The sequence below is a fragment of the Dermacentor albipictus genome, chromosome 7 (genome assembly GCF_038994185.2).
Source record: "Dermacentor albipictus isolate Rhodes 1998 colony chromosome 7, USDA_Dalb.pri_finalv2, whole genome shotgun sequence".
Lineage (NCBI taxonomy): Eukaryota > Metazoa > Arthropoda > Arachnida > Ixodida > Ixodidae > Dermacentor > Dermacentor albipictus.
This window is the reverse complement of record NC_091827.1, coordinates 86990092-87006805: the sequence shown is the minus strand read 5'-3', so window position 1 is coordinate 87006805 and position 16714 is coordinate 86990092. Positions and strand designations below refer to the sequence as shown.

The window sequence follows — 16714 nt, the reverse complement described above, 5'->3', positions numbered from 1 at the left end:
CAGAACGTCGGCGCGACCCTGTAACCTCCCCCCACCCCCCCCGCGGCCCATCAAGGGCACTCTCGTGAGCACTCCACCCAGCACCGGTCATCGCAGCTCCTTGGAAGCGGTCAACAACACAAACCCCCCTTTCCTTTTGTTCCCCCCCACCTTTCCGTCTGTGGAGTGTCTCCCCACCTCCCGTGTTCCCCCCCCCCTCCTTTCTTCAAAAAAGACGCTTTAAAAGCGGCACACCGCCACCCCCCGAAGAACAACCCCCTGAAGAAGGAGCCGAATGGGCTCCGAAACGTCGGGCTAATAAAATTCAGTTATTTGGTTGGAGTCAGTCTCAAGTTCTAATCAATTTCCCAACCAGACAGGCAATTCTGTCGAAATGTTTAGCTTCAACTCATACGACGTATGAACCCAAGACATTGCAGCCTCAAGCCACTCCGCTCCCTGGAAACTAATGCTGTAATGAAACATTAACAGTGGCAATGTAGTCAAGGACAATATTGGGATGTGACTGGTTATTCACACTGTAGCCTCTGTTTTCTCGTAAGTTTTCTCATAATAACTTTAGGACAGATACTGCAATTTCAAATTAAACCTGAACAATAGCGAACTCACAATTGCTGAACAGTAGCTAATCACTCACACCAGTTCGGAGATATCCGCGCAGAAAATCAGCTAAAAACGCATAAGCGTTCTAATTAATATTGTGCCCAACTGGTACAGGGGCGTATTTGGTAAACTGTTAACTGTACCGCCAACGTACTCCGCAGCAGGTCTTAATGATACGCATCGCAAAATTGAGCCCTGTCTGCGCATGCTTTTGCAGTAGACATCACTGCGGTACTGCTCTGATTCAACAGTAGAACACCAACATATGCGAATAATAAAAAAAGTTATGAATCTTTATGAATAACCATGTGGACACCGGATTTTAGAGCGCGGCTCCTAGGCGCCCGTTCCTGCGGCGAGTGCTCGCGGCATAACCACGCGAACGAGCACAGCCAAAGATGAATGAGCGAACGTGAAGCCGGATATGAAAAACGCAAGCCGCGAACTGCGGGGACCAATGAGAGTGGCCCGTTCAGTGACGCGTGTTCGGGAAACTGGTGTCATGTGAATCCGCCCAACCGCTCGATGTGTACTCGTAACTGGTCTCAGGTGAACCGTTCGTTTTTTACCATTCACTGCTTGCGCCAAATGTCACTCGCACTTGTTTGGTTTGCTTGGTTTGGCCTCGTTCACGCTTGTTTCGATTGCCATCGTTTGCGGTTGTTTTGTACTCTTATTGCATGTGCTAAGCGAGTTGTGCAGTACTTTCTAAAAGCTACGCGGCACCAGTGATTACATTGGTAACTTCCGCGAGTCACGTATAAAAGCAGACCCGCTTGACCAGCAGATCAATCCAAATCACAAATCAATCCTTCAACGTTCAAGACGTATGAAGGTTTTAATAAAAGTGCCTACTAAACTCTGCCACATGTCTCTCTCAATCTTTACCTGAATATATCGCGAAATAGAAACACGTATAGACCTCCGCTCAAATTTTACATTAGGGAGTATCGTAATTGTCGGTGAATTTTGTTGATGTTCTTGTTATTGCCGTCGGCTGAAGTATTCCACACTGACAGAACTGGTGCTGCGATATGCTTTACCCAACCATCTTTTAAAACAATATCCAAACTAAAAACAAAGCAGGGCACGCACATGTTGAAACCATGCGCTTTGTTATGGCTGCTTACACCAGTTTTCTTGTAGGATGAGAAGCGTAACGTGGCACCTTTTTTTAGGGTATTGTAACGCCATGGGTGACGTCACATTTCTAACAAATCAATCCTTCAACGTTCAAGACGTATGAAGGTTTTAATAAAAGTGCCTACTAAAATCTTCAATGTACGAGTACAAATCATAAAGAGTACTTGATTTCAGAGCCAAGGTGTTATTCTTGGAAAAAGTAACGGAAAACAAATTCTATATAAAATCCCTATGCCCAATTTTCCACCCAACCATACTAGAATTATAATGGTCCGAATAAAACGAACCAGAAACATGCCCTATCGCACTAATAAGCATCGCCGGATACAAAACAACAAAAATAACAATAATATTAAACAGTAAATTCAATATTTAACGAGCGAGGAGGAGTGGCGCCCGATTTTAAATCCAGGCTTCTTTTCCATACTTGTACAAGTTCCGCGTAGGTGCCTGGCTATTTGGCCCGAAAGAGAAGTTTAATAGACCTACCAGAACCTGTAAAATCAACAGAGGTCTGTGAGATGACAATGTACACGAAAACAGAGTTCTCTAAAAGCCCTAATAGAAATGAAAATACCACGAAATGTCCTTATGCACACAATTGTTTGAAGGATAGTTCAGCAATAAATTGTCTACGGGCAAAGAAAGGCGTTGCGAACACCAACAACTGTGTGCAGTGCCCTGGTCTGATGAATAGTGCGATATGGGTAACGACACACGATTGTTTCTCATTATCCCAAGGCGTGTTGACCAACGTCGGATAATCTCTTTCTCCCGGAGTACCGCAAGTTCGCTGTTCGACGTTTTTAATGACAAGCAGGCGCAGCCGCAAGAGCTTGGGTTATATGGCTCCTTGTGTCCGGCCTCTAAAAACTTCTGAATCATGCGTTTTCCAGGCTACCAAGGCTCTAACACACGACGAAAAGTTAATAAGCGGATTCTGTGTCCTGGTACGTGCGTTGAGACGCACTGAGAACATACGACTCAGAAGACGCAAGACAGGTGATGCAACTGCACAACTTAATACAGCGTGATTCAATTTTCCTTAGATTCCGCACTGCGGACAAGATTCTATGGGTAACGAAGAGAGTGGCTAAGAAGGCCTCTCACTAGTAGCCATGCAGATAGATTGTCATACGGCGCTCTAACATGGACACAAAACTTGCAGCAAAACCGGAGCAGTGCAGTACCCTAAAACCGTAACGGCCGACACTGCAAGTTTGGACTAAACTTACGATCTTTGGCAACTCCATGTTTAATGATTTTGCAAGAAGACTGGAAATTAATCGTAGTCTCCATTCAGAAGTGTTATCGAGCGCCACAAGTGCCGATCTGGTGCAACACTGTCAGGCTTTAACAGGAGTACGGCGCGGCCTTCCCGGATGGAATCAGGCTGGAGCCCATTTACCAGGACAGCCTTTACAATGGAAAGAAGCGGAACTTTGATTGCGACAAAGAAAGTGTGATAAAAGGTTGCTGGCATAGCGTCTGAAACAGGAGCTAAAGCAACAGTCATGGCTCACGCTGTTGCATAAAAACCTTCAGCGGAGACTCCAGCACATAGCAACTGGCGAAAGTCTTCAGACACAACTGGAATACTTGCACAGAAGGATTGTACTCGTGAATCAAGCTCCGCGTCTCCACCACAAAACCCATCAGATAAAAGCAAGCGAGAAAAATCTTCCTTAAATACTTAGAGAACGTCGCCTGCCCTCGCAATCTGGGCACAACTGGGAGGCGTCACGAAAACACTGTTTCCGAACTGATTTCCTCCAAGCGGCCAGCACACACATCGGTAAGTACAGGAAGGATCGGCAGCCGGATCGACTTCGTACCAGAGCAATACTCGCCACACGAGACGAATATCGTGTGAACAGGTCTCATCGCGCCCTTATTTGATTCACATAGTCTCGGCTAGTGAACGTGAGTGGCTCCCCACGTTTAACAATGTGTAAGGTGAACCTACGGTACATGTCCCCCATGACGAAAGCGCTCGTGCCATGGGGTTTTGTGTGCATCCTAAGTCACGGGATGAGGCAGCAGAACTATCATGTGACCCACGGAGGGCCGACACACACACTCACGAGCACGCAGCAGTGACACATCCATGCGCCATAGGTGACACCGCATTATTCTTACTGTCAATATACCCCCGAAGAAAGACAGGCTAACGGTCAGACAGGCGAGGTGTGCCAGACGGCAATTGCAGTACTGAGCAGCTTTGTAAATTGACTGATGGTTCAGACGGAATGCAGAAGTGAACAAGTTTACTAGCTGATTCCCAAGGTAACACGTCGCAGCAATGCCATTAGGATGTAAGTGAACCTGTGCGTCAGGGTGTTGGAACTGTGCAGTCTTTTAGAGCAGCCTTTAGTTCAGTCTTTAAAGCACCTACATATGGCTAGCACACGTTACTGTGAGGACCAAGGAAGCTGGTAAAATCACCAACCAGGAAAGTGGGAAAGCTTTTTGTTGAGCATATCGCAAGCTGTTAGATGGCAAAGAGAAGTTTATAGGCTTAAGAGAACATATGAAACAAACGCAGATCAGCATTTCACGACCGTGAAATGACAAGAGACATAAAAACAGAGTTTCCAAAGCTAACAGCAGAAAACAACCTCTACTACAAGACGTCCATATTGTACAAAAAATATTTGGAGGACAGCCCAGGAGTGACATCTCAGCATTTTCGAGGACGGTCAAGAAAGAAAGCCATGGCATGCGCAAAAAATGCGCAATACTGACATACACGCAACAGCATATGAAGGTACCCACGAAGTGAGTCGTATAAAATTTCAGGCGTAACAGGTATTTGCAGATATGTTCTCCGTAACAAAAATATTTCTTTATTACAACCTGAGCATATAACGTTGAATCACAGGAATTTCTAAAGCACGCCGATCTTTAAAGGGAATTGTGAAATATATAAAAAGCAGTGTTTCACCCTTTCCTTGCTTTGATTTAACCACTCAATAATTTCCATGCAAGAGAAAATTTTCATCCACCCGACTGTAGCAAGAAGCTACAAATGAAACATGTGTGAGTTTCTCAGAAAGCCACTCTCTTTCTGAGAAATTCGCATGGGTTTTCTATGTAGTTTTGTGCTACGTTCAGGTCGATGGCAATTTTCCCTTTCATGACATTGCCTTCAATTTGCAGGATATCGCAGACCTGATTTCCCAAGTTGAGTATCTTCCACTTGGTTCTTGGCCACTCCTCCAGAAGGGGCATGTGCCAATATGTAGGATGGATGGATGGCTGAAAAACTTTATTGGGGCCCTTTAGGGCACGCACTAGTTCCCATGTCGGGACAGAGAGGCCAAGCCTCTCCGCCGCGTCGCGGGCCCGTTGGACAGCCCATAACTGTTCTTCGAGGTTGGGGCTGTGTAGGACCGCATCCCAGCGTGAACAAGTGTTGCTTTCATCGCGATGCGTAGGATTCCTACATAAAACTCGAATATATAATGTAGGCTCTCAGATTTATTTAAAGCATCTTGGCCTCTTTATTCGCATGAAAATAAAGACAATTGTATGCATTGCCGTTAGCTCTCAAGCATTTATTTACCATCTTAAACAGTCTCGCTTCACATAGATTCCAACATGTGAGTAAGATCTGTATATTTTTTTTTCTTAGTCACAACCACATAAAACCAACTAGCAATAGGACAAAGAAAAGCATATGGAAATTTTGTTTATTTAAATTGAAGCATAGAAAAGATCAAAGAAAAATTAAAGTGGACGAAAAATAAGCACCGACAATTACAATACTCGCTAATACGAAATTTGAACGCAGCTCTATACGTGTTTTCATTTCGTGATACACTGGCTGCCACGGACAATCTGTCTCGTGTTGCACGTTGCATGCGGAGCGAGACATGGCGCGACCACATCGCTAATGTAGAGATTGCGAGAGGCAGCCCATGGGTGACACGTGGTGAAGCTACACAGAAGCCGCCGTAGACAGACCTCCACTCATGCAGCGCTTGCTTTCCATACATACGAGAAGCGCTACCCTGGCAACATCTCGTAGCCATTCAGGAGTGCAGATATTTGGGCTAGTTGGTTTGTTGCTGTAATTGAGGTCACAGCACTCGATTCCCACGGACAAGAAGGACGACAGGACGTGCGCTACTGCAATTACTGCATCGTAGCCATCGTCGCCGCAAAGCCCGTATTAGGCGGCACTACGCTTTTGTTCTCACGCTTTCGCCATACCCTCCATTTCCGCTTTCCGCCTGAAGGTTTCACTGCACCCTCGTCCTACGCTTTCCTCCTTACACTATCTTCGCCATCGCCGTATTTAGTCTCCCGCTGTGCTCTGCGTTCGTTTTCATCATTCACTGTGCTCGTTCGCTGTGTTACGAGGAACAACGCCGACGCTCACCGCAGGAACGGACGCCTAAGAGCTGTGCTCTAAATATTCAGACACAAACTTCTCTGGGAGTAGTATAACTATGCGTGAGGATTATGTCACTTGCGCATCTCCACGCAGTCCCGTGTCAGTATCAATGTTATGAAACCTGATAAGACTAGTGTATTGTTACGCGAAAAACGAGTCAGTAAGACGAGCAACTATTTGAAGGTTATATTTACAAAAGCGGTTGCAGCGCTGACTGGTTAGATTCACCACGCGAGCCCCGTTCGTTGTTCCTTCTCTTTTCTCGAGTGATGGCGCCCACGCGCCTCGTTCAAACAATCAAATGCCACACGCGTGTAGCATAATCCCCCGGCGGCCGAAGCGACGACCCGGAGCGTCTAAATGGCATCACTGAGACGATGATACTGCTTCAGTCTAGTGATGTACATGATATCACTGGACTGGCAAGTAGATGGGGTGTCAGGGGCGATCTCGTAGGTGACGGTAGTCACGGCACGAATCACTCGGCATTGGCCTGTGTAACGAGACAGCAGTTTTTCTGCTTTCTGTTATCATGTTATCCACAATTATCGCTCCTTATTAATTTTATAGGACTTGATCCAAGCCTTACCAACCCTTATATGCCAGTATCAATCTTGTCGCAATAGATCCGATCCTTAGCAAGATTTGTCGGTCCTGATGAACTCTATAGGACTTGATGCGATCCTTATCAACCATTGTCGGTGCTTATTAACATTATCAGAATTGCTCCGACCATTATGAGCCTTATGACTCTTTAGAACCTTATCCATCCACCTGGAACGATTATCAACCATGATGAGACCCATATAACATCTTATTCATTATAATCCGAATACACTGACTGAGTACTTATCAGTCCCAGAGAACCCTCAGAGATCAGTCACACTCGGCTCAATGAAGGAACGTCGTAAATGAAGCTGCCTCCCGCGACCACCGAAACGCATCAAGGATGTGGCGTCTATTGCAAAAATTTTTCGAAAAGTCCGAATTTTCCTGATGTCTACAATGCTCCAAGTCGGTCCTATATGGGACTCTGAAGATCGCTTTTATTCCACCATTACCTTGGCTTTCAACAAAGCCTTCATAGAGACTGTTCTCCTTTGGCATTTGTTATGGACCGCCGGTGCAACATATTCATATCATCATCAGCATCATCATCATCATCATCAGCCTGGTTACGCCCACTGCAGGGCAAAGGCCCCTCCCATACTTCTCCAACAACCCCGGTCATGTACTAATTGTGGCCATGCCGGGCCTGCAAACTTCTTAATCTCATCCGCCCACCTAACTTTCTGCCGCCCCCTGCTACGCTTCCCTTCCCTTGGGATACAGTCCGTAACCCTTAATGACCATCGGTTATCTTCCCTCCTCATTACATGTCCTGCCCATGACCATTTCTTTTTCTTGATTTCAACTAAGATGTCATTAACTCGCGTTTGTTCCCTCACCCAATCTGCTCTTTTCTTATCCCTTAACGTTACACCTATCATTCTTCTTTCCATAGCTCGTTGCGTCGTCCTCAATTTGAGTAGAAGCCTTTTCGTAAGCCTCCAGGTTTCTGCCCCGTAGGTGAGTACGGGTAAGACACAGCTATTATATACTTTTCTCTTGAGGGATAATGGCAACCTGCTGTTCATGATCTGAGAGTGCCTGCCAAATGCTCCCCAGCCCATTCTTATTCTTCTGATTATTTCCTTCTCATGATTCGGATCCGCCGTCACTACCTGCCCTAAGTAGATGTATTCCCTTACGACTTCCAGCGCCTCGCTGCCTATTGTAAATTGCTGTTCTCTACCGAGACTGTTAAGCATTACTTTAGTTTTCTGCAGATTAATTTTTAGACCCACTCTTCTGCTTTGCCTCTCCAGGTCAGTGAGCATGCATTGCAATTGGTCCCCTGAGTTACTAAGCAAGGCAATATCATCCGCGAATTGCAAGTTACTAAGGTATTCTCCATTAACTTTTATCCCCAATTCTTCCCAATCCAGGTCTCTGAATACCTCCTGTAATCACGCTGTGAATAGCATTGGAGATATCGTATGTCCCTGCCTGACGCCTTTCTTTATTGGGATTTTGTTGCTTGCTTTATGGAGGACTACGGTGGCTGTGGAGCCGCTATAGATATCTTTCAGTATTTTTACATACGGCTCGTCTACACCCTGATTCCGTAATGCCTCCATGACTGCTGAGGTTTCGACAGAATCGAACGCTTTCTCGTAATCAATGAAAGCTATATATAAGGGTTGGTTATATTCCGCACATTTCTCTATCACCTGATTGATAGTGTGAATATGATCTATTGTTGAGTAGCCTTTACGGAATCCTGCCTGGTCCTTTGCTTGACAGAAGTCTAAGGTGCTCCTGATTCTATTTGCGATTACCTTAGTAAATAGTTTGTAGGCAACGGACAGTAAGCTGATCGGTCTATAATTTTTCAAGTCTTTGGCGTCCCCTTTCTTATGGATTAGGATTATGTTAGCGTTCTTCCAAGATTCCGGTACGCTCGAGGTCATGAGGCATTGCATATACAGGGTGGCCAGTTTCTCTAGAACAATCTGTCCCCCATCCTTCAACAAATCTGCTGTTACCTGATCCTCCCCAGCTGCCTTCCCCCTTTGCATATCTCCCAAGGCTTTCTTTACTTCTTCCGGTGCTACCTTTGGGAATTCGAATTCGTCTAGACTATTTTCTCTTCCATTATCATCGTGGGTGCCACTGGTACTGTATAAATCTCTATGGAACTCCTCAGCCACTTGAACTATCACATTCATAACACATTCATATGGTTGAGATATATTCACCTTCGGCACGCTCGTGTGCTTAACCCAGTGGGTAAGGCAGTCAGCTTATATATGCGCACGGTCGTAGTTTCGAAGCTCACCAGCGCCAAAGTTTTACCTATCGAAGTTGTTTTGTTCTATACATATTGCTTTATAGTCACACATACGCACGGACGAATTTCCTTGTAGGAAAGCCACAGAAATACTGCGGCATTTAAAACAACTTGCTGCCTGTTGGAGCCGACCTCACACTCCCTGCATTACTCGTGCGTTCTAACAATTGAGCTAGGCCGGCGGCTGTTGCCACGTCCACATTTTCGGGCGTTTCTATATGTGTACAATATCTAACGGGGTAGGGGGCTGTTAGCCAGCGCCACTCATGACCATGACGGTGGATGTGGAACATACTTTTGGCCGAAGTGTTTACGTACTACGTCAAATTTAGGAGCAGGCAGCTGACAAATTTCAGTGGGAACAGGGCGAAGTTTTATGCGCAATGCACACACGGGTTTATGAGATGCCATTGGTCAAAAGAATGTTTCGCATCCGCAACCATGACACTGAGTGGCACTGGCTGATTCCCCGGATTAGATCTTGCCCACATACATAAATACTCAAGAATGTAGACGCGGGAGAGTCACCGTCGTGACTGTATTGGTAAAGCAACGCAAGATTATTTCGGCTGATGCGGGTTTGGCTCGCTCAGGCGGCAAGATGTTTTTAAAGCGAAGCTGTCTATGGCAAGGATCCCGGGAGTCGCTCGCCACATAACGTCGACAACAAACTATATCTATGGCTCATACCCCCTAAAGCAGCGGCTTATACCCCTGAAAGGCAGAAGCCACAAACACTCCGCAAAGTCAAGCGAACAGCGCATATAATATTTGGAAACACGCTTACAACATGCAGAACAGCATACGTTTCAATAAAGAACAAGCTCAAAACAAGCATCCGAAACACATAATTGATGATAAGCCGCTGCTACGCCTGCATGCAACGCGAAGCACGTAGTGCCTACCGCATTCGTTCCCCGGTAAAGATTATTGTTCCGCAAGCTTCCATGCCGACGGCAGCTTGACTGTAGCATACGAAGCAGGGAGTGACGTAACTACACTTTCGTACGTAAAAGAACCCGCCGAGCAAGTTATTTCTTTTGTGACAGTGGTATCGGACGGCCACGTACACTGAGGACTCCTAAAGAGCAGCATGCATACGAGCGTGGCGAATTTGTCTTCTCTCTGGTCCACATTTTGTAGGCGCACGAAGTAGCAGCGCAAGCCAAGTCCCAGGCCCTCGAAACGTCTTAGGCTAATAATTAGGTAAAGCGTATGTGAACGTCGTGACGTGAATAATTTCAACGTACATCACAATGGTCGCCGAGGCTGGGGCTGCGCAAGGCAGCGGCTTACCGCGGCGGAAAGGGTCAGGAGTTAGCACGGTGCGGGTTTTTGTTACAGTCCCAGAGCATGTGAGTTAAAATGGCTATATCAGTATGGCAGGTCTAGCATAGCAACTCTGGGCCGTCCAGCAGGCCTGCGGAACAGCGGCGAGGCAACACCTCGGCGTACCCACGTGGGAGACCTAAGGCCCTGTGGACGAAAGCTCTGCAGGACTATAAGTAAAGTTGTTATCAACTATCACAATGGGTAATCGTTCAAGTGATCATGTACAGCTTCCCTGTCCAACCACCTTAACAACGTGGATTGGAGACCATTTTTTCATCCACTGTCATTTCCTGTTACCTTATCGTTCATGCAGGTCATTTAAGACAGCAAAAACGTTTTCCCATGCATTCCCTAGTTTCATGAACTGTCGGCTTCATATGGTAGTATCTAACATGGGTAGTTGCGGCTCAAAAATTTTAAAATCAATATAATGTATGTTCCGTAATTGCAATATCTGCAAATTTCACGTGTAAAATGAAAATCTATGGATGGTCCCATATGATCAGAATAATCATTACATATAGAAACTATGGGGCATGTAATTTCTTAGATAGGGTTAGAGCAAAATAAAAAGAACCTTAAAAAGCCAAGAATGATAATAGGCTTGGAAGAAAAGACGGTTCTTGTAGAATTCACTTAATGTTTGCTTGAGCTTGAAAAGGAGAACGAGAAGGCTTATGCAAATTACCAGCACGCTTTAATGTTTCTAACTCCTAAGTTACACTTCATATGACACCTTGTGATGGTTTACCATTCTAAAACCACACAGAAACTTAGGCTGGTGCTCTAATTGTGGAAACGGCGCATGACTTACAGGGGCACGCCGTCGACACCAAGGGAACCAAGAAGTTGACAACTATGGCAGTCGTGATAAGTTCAGTCATTCCTAAGAGAACGTGAACAAACAGACGCATTATGGGTACACATTCATCACCAAACGATTATTTGGTTCCACTGCAGAAGAAATGAGCCTCCGAAGTGACTAAATGCCCATGTCCGGCGTCAACCAAGTCCATAAGGGGGCCGCGAATTCTTTGTGTCTTCCAACTTTTACTTAGTACATCTTTCCTTCTTGGGGAATTACTTTGTTTCTGTAGTTGAACCGTAGTTGCACTGTTTATAAGCTCTGTCCACTACACCGCCAAGTGACTACGAAAACCATGATGGTTTATAAGGCGCAACAATATTGTCAACAAAGTAAACACGCAGTTTGGTTTAACAAATTAATTAACAGAGTAATGGGTCCTTTATTCTTGTGCGTTAATGCAGTTTGCTAGGTGCTCCTAACGTCAGGTTCCGAACTCCAAACGAATCTTCTACCAAACACTATGCTACTATAATACCAAGTAGCCTACCGCGACAGCCGTTATGAATGTTTTGCGTGCGCAACTGCAAAATCTTGAGAAGCGCAAGCACACAAGATAATAACTCTTTCTTCTGAATACATAATAAAATGTATTCAGGAACCCTATATACGTCTATGAGCTATTAACAAGAAAAAAGCATAGGGCCCATGTTTTTCTATCACTAATCACCGTTTATTCAAAACAATATTATTTGCCAACTCAATGGCTCACAATGGCAATATTTAATGAACCATTCAGTTTTTCGATACTATATGTAAAAAAAGAACAGTGGACTGTAGTGAGAACTGTCAGAGTGGAATGATTCCACATATTCGTCTGTTGCTATACCAAATATTATTGTTACCAGTATACAGCATCCTGACACTGTGGCTCCTATTTCGTTTTCATGCGCAGCAGGAATTTCCAGATTTCATGCCTGGCCGCAAAGGCCATAATAGGGCGAGGGCCGAATGCGAGAAAAGGAATCGCACACGGTGCTCTGGGTGCAGGTCAAAGGATTCTAGGTCGTTGAAATTATTTCGGAGTAACTCCTTATGACATCTTTGTTGACATTACGTTGCTTTGGAATGGAGAGGGATATTAATTTCTCTACTAGAATTACGATGAATCAGTAAATGCTAGCTGTTGTCTTGTAGTTCTTGTTTCTACATTTCTATCACAGCTGTACTTGTTTGATGTCCTATTGATGTCCTTGTTTGGTCATATACTGCTGCTGTATGTTTTGTTGTGAAGTGTGCATTTAGTCGGACAAATGAAGCTTTTTGTGTGTATTGTGTTATTGAAGACTTGACCTACGTTAGGCCTTTATACGGAGTTGAGCATGCTCTGCCTCAGTTTAGAAAGTTCGTGTGCTGGCGAACTGAAATCATTGAATTAAATTTAAAACTAAAATTGTTACAATAAAGATGAGGTTATCTATTGCAAAATAAGTCAGCAAGCTGCAATCGAAAGTTGGATTCGCTTGTAGTGATGTTAGCTTCGAATGCACAACAGGTAAGTGTGCCATACCCATGTGAAACACGATGCGCACGATACAGTACAGAACAACAGGGGTGGAAGATGCAGAATGAGTAAAGAGCAATGCGCAATAGACCAGGACTGAAGAAGAATACGAACGACAGAACCAACGCCGGTCCTGTCGTTATTGTTCTTCTTCCTCAGTCCTGGTCTATTGCGCCTTGCTTTTTGCTCATTTAAGCATGAACCAACTATCCCAAGCAAAAGTTTTACTAAAAGATGCAGATCGCTTAAGTTTTTATTTGAAATAGGCACACAGCTGAAGCTTCTCAGAAGTCTATGAACGGTATTGTTGTATTGTATCATGTGGACGGTGGCGAATTCCTAATAAAGCAATGTTGATGACGAACATTGGGACACGATTTTTCATGCATCATGAACCGGACGTTTAATACAGGGTGCTTCAGTGAACACTTCCAAAACTTCCAAAAAGTTGCCTGTGGCAGATAGCTCAGTTCTAGTTTATGAGCCGGTCTAGTCGTAGTGGCGGACACTACTTGCACAAGAAATTGAAATGCAAAGTCGATTAATTAACAAAATTGCAGTAATTGACTTTTTGGCTAAATATCTTATGACCCACACTGCAGTTTACAAATTCTAGGGGTGGACTTCGCAAGGCGGATCCACTTAAAATGACTTCTTAGGACGACGCCAGTTTCGAGATATATATTCCCGAACTTTGTGGAGAAATTCACTGGCGTTCCAGTTACTTGTGGCTTCAGTGCATGAAACAACATTATTTAACAAATTAACTGGAACGCGAATGCATTTCTCCGCAAAGTATGGGTATGTAGATCTCGAAGCTGGTGTCATCTTGAAAATGCGTTCCAAGTGGATCCACCTTGCGAACTAAACGGCTAGAATTTGTAAATTGCAATATGGGCCATAATATAATTAATTGAATACATCATTTGTCAATTTTTAATAATTAGTCAATATTGCATCTCAATTTATTGTGGAAGTATTGTCCGCCGCTTCGAGTAGACCAGCTCATGAACTAGAATTATGATGTCTGCCACGGGCAACTATTAAAGATTTTTGAAAGTGTTCGCTGAAACATCCTGTATGTATATTCATATCACACATTGCCGGCTTATCGCGAACCATGCTAAACACAGTGCCAACATGTAGCACTCTCATTACTGCAGTGATACGTCCATCCGCCCATACAATTGCATAGGTTTCAATTCCCGGTGCGCAGAGCATATTTCTATGAAGCAAAACAAAAATCACTTCGCTAATTGTTGACACAAGGATACAAACCCTTGTTAAAATTTTAGAAAGTTCAAGTTTAGCGGTTAGCACTTCTTTTTGTTACCGTGGCAGTCCTTGGAAATACTACAACGGCCTCTTGTGGCAGTTAACTGCTTAAACTTATTGGATTTATCAGGAAACATATTCACGTGGTAGAGCCTGTCCTGTCAATGCAATCGTCACTATGCAGTGGATCTGGAATATTTTGTTTATCTTCGCAGTTGGCTGAAGAAAGCACATATTACGATACGCAAGGGGCATCAATATATCCAAGAATTGTGTCTCTGGTTTCGAAATACGGATTTACGTAACACTTACGTGCGCTAAGAGGCTTTTACCAAGCACTGTTAGAAACTATGAACATGTGGTTATAGAACTCTCTGCAAGAAACCTTGCTGCCATACTCCCAGAATAGCAGTGGTTGCCTTGCGGACGTCGCGCGGATATTGCGCCAATTTCGATGGTTAAGCATCTGTGCCAACACAGTGGCCTGTTATGGGCGGGCTTTGCAGTCAGCAGTTCCGCTAGTACTTGGACATGTTCTTGAGGTCGTTCGAAGTTTTCATTTTCTCGAAGATACTGAAAAGTGAAGAGCACCGAAATACGGTAGCCTATAGAGTCCATCAAAGCCTATTCGTAAGCTTGCGCATTTTTCGGTAAAACTACGCTGGTGTGATTAAAATTTGCAATATACGTTCTAAACCACGCACTTAGTAAAGAAAGAAAGGCGCCTAGAACGAATAGGAAATGTACTTGATTAAAGTTTAAGGTGTCTTCACAGCACTTACGCTGGTGACGCGCCGAAGAAGGCTCAGCAGCGAGCGATATCGAAGAAGGTAAGGTTATTTAAACAAGCATCCTTTGGGCCCACTGCTAGGCTTGCAGTAGTGACGACCATAGTTAAAACGACGCCGCTTATCTTAGCTACAACGGCAGTCGGCGCATACAGTTCGTGCTCGATCTTAAAATTCCGCGTGAATCCGTCTGCCACCGGTGATATATGGTCCCGCATATGCAGTGTGCTTCTGGACACGCGATCTCATTTACGCTCTTCCAACATATCAACGGAAAAAAAGAAAAGCAAAACAAGAGGATGTTGGCAGCAGCTGCGCGAGTAGGGTCTCGTTCTAGACAAGTACTGAAAAGAGTGCAACTGTGATGAGGCCTACAAGAATCCGGCACGCCAAGATATTCTTCGAAACTACTTCGCTCTTGCTAAGAATCGTTGCAGTTCTTGAAAAACAAGAAGAATAAAAGAAGCATTTTCTTCTGCTCAGCTGTCAACCTTATTCGTCACGACATTCAAAATCAGGCCGTGTGATCTGTATGTTAAATTTTATTGCATTAGAGAGCAAATGTTTGCCTTGATGGTTTTAGAGATCATACATTGCCAAAGATTGCATCAGTGAGGCGAAAGGATATGAAATACGGCTGATTTCTGAAGGCGTTCTAATTATTCGTTATAGGACAGCCTTAATGATTTATTACAGTTGTTGTGGTTATGAAGGAGGAAAACTTCATGGTTAATTTTGAGAATCTTGCAACATATGCTAGAAGTAATCAACCGTTGCACTTATGTGCGACACAACGTGAATTTATGATTGCACATATTCATAAGCGCTGTTAGCTGAAAGTATAATGAACTGTAAGTCAAAGTGCGTCATTGGCTTTATTCTAATAATGCAATGAACACTTTACAGAAAGGTGTTTGTTATTACGTATTAATTATTCAGGCTAATTCATGGAAGAACTGCTGCAGAGTCTATGTTCAGACACTGCGTCACTGATTTGTCAACGTGGTATACAAGTGGGCACTTGGGTCGCCTTATTTGAGGTGAAAATAAACAATAAAGGGTGAGTACCTGTTCCAAGGACCTGTGGATCGTCAAACGAACACAATGTGGTCGTCAAACGAACCGGCCAATAAAAGCACACGTGTTGATGGTATGCATGGACCTAACGCTTTGCCATCATTGATAGTGTTTTCTTTTTCTTGGAAGCCATGCGGTGATTTCTTCTGAATACCTATAACATAATTTCTGTGCGTCACATGACTTGCCGGTTTCATTTGGTCTGCTCTGATTTGGTCCCATCCTCTCTTGTTCTTATTTTCTGAGAACATACCGCTTTTCAGTTTTCTTTATATCACCCGTCGAGCAGTCCTCAGCTTGTCCTCAGATTTACTATTTTAACCTTTAGCACAAAGAACTACTATTCATTGAATTGATTGTGCAGTAGTTTCTAATGATTACTTTGCTTCAACAATATTCAAATATAAGCCGTCGTGCCAAAGCCGGTACGTGAAAGATAAACTACGCTTTGGAGGAAATTTACAAGGTGCTACTTATGTGTCTAGACGGTCAGGCACAGCAGCGTGACCACCATCACTAAACAGAAAAAATATCCAATAATGGTGCCCTCAAAACAACATCTTCTCAGGTCTGCTTTGCCTAACAAATGCCGGGCTGTTTCACCTTTTTTTGCTATAAATTCTTGCCTAGCTTAATTTGGCGTAACTATAAAGGCCATTGAAAGGAACGAGAAACAGTGTATATATACGCAGGATATGGAGCAACTTTCTGTACTCAGGGTGGCAAGCTTTGACCGCATGGGTTAATTCTTGTTTTTTCTTGGCAGCTCGTTCAATCGACATGGTGGCCGCTAGTTCCAACCCGCGATTGCGATACCTTTGTTGGTGCAGAATCT

At 44.2% G+C, this 16714-nt stretch overlaps 1 long non-coding RNA gene across 1 annotated transcript in view; it reads right to left on the bottom strand.

Annotated features, from left to right (window-relative positions):
• The window catches only part of LOC135899676 (uncharacterized), a 44933-nt gene extending 29924 nt beyond the window's left edge, over positions 1–15009 (bottom strand). The window contains exons 1-2 of the long non-coding RNA XR_010563685.1: positions 14797–15009; positions 11185–11256 (exon numbers count right to left, since the gene is read on the bottom strand). This is a non-coding gene — a long non-coding RNA (uncharacterized lncRNA). The remainder of the gene's footprint in view (positions 1–11184; positions 11257–14796) is intronic.
• Positions 15010–16714: the final 1705 nt, after the last annotated feature.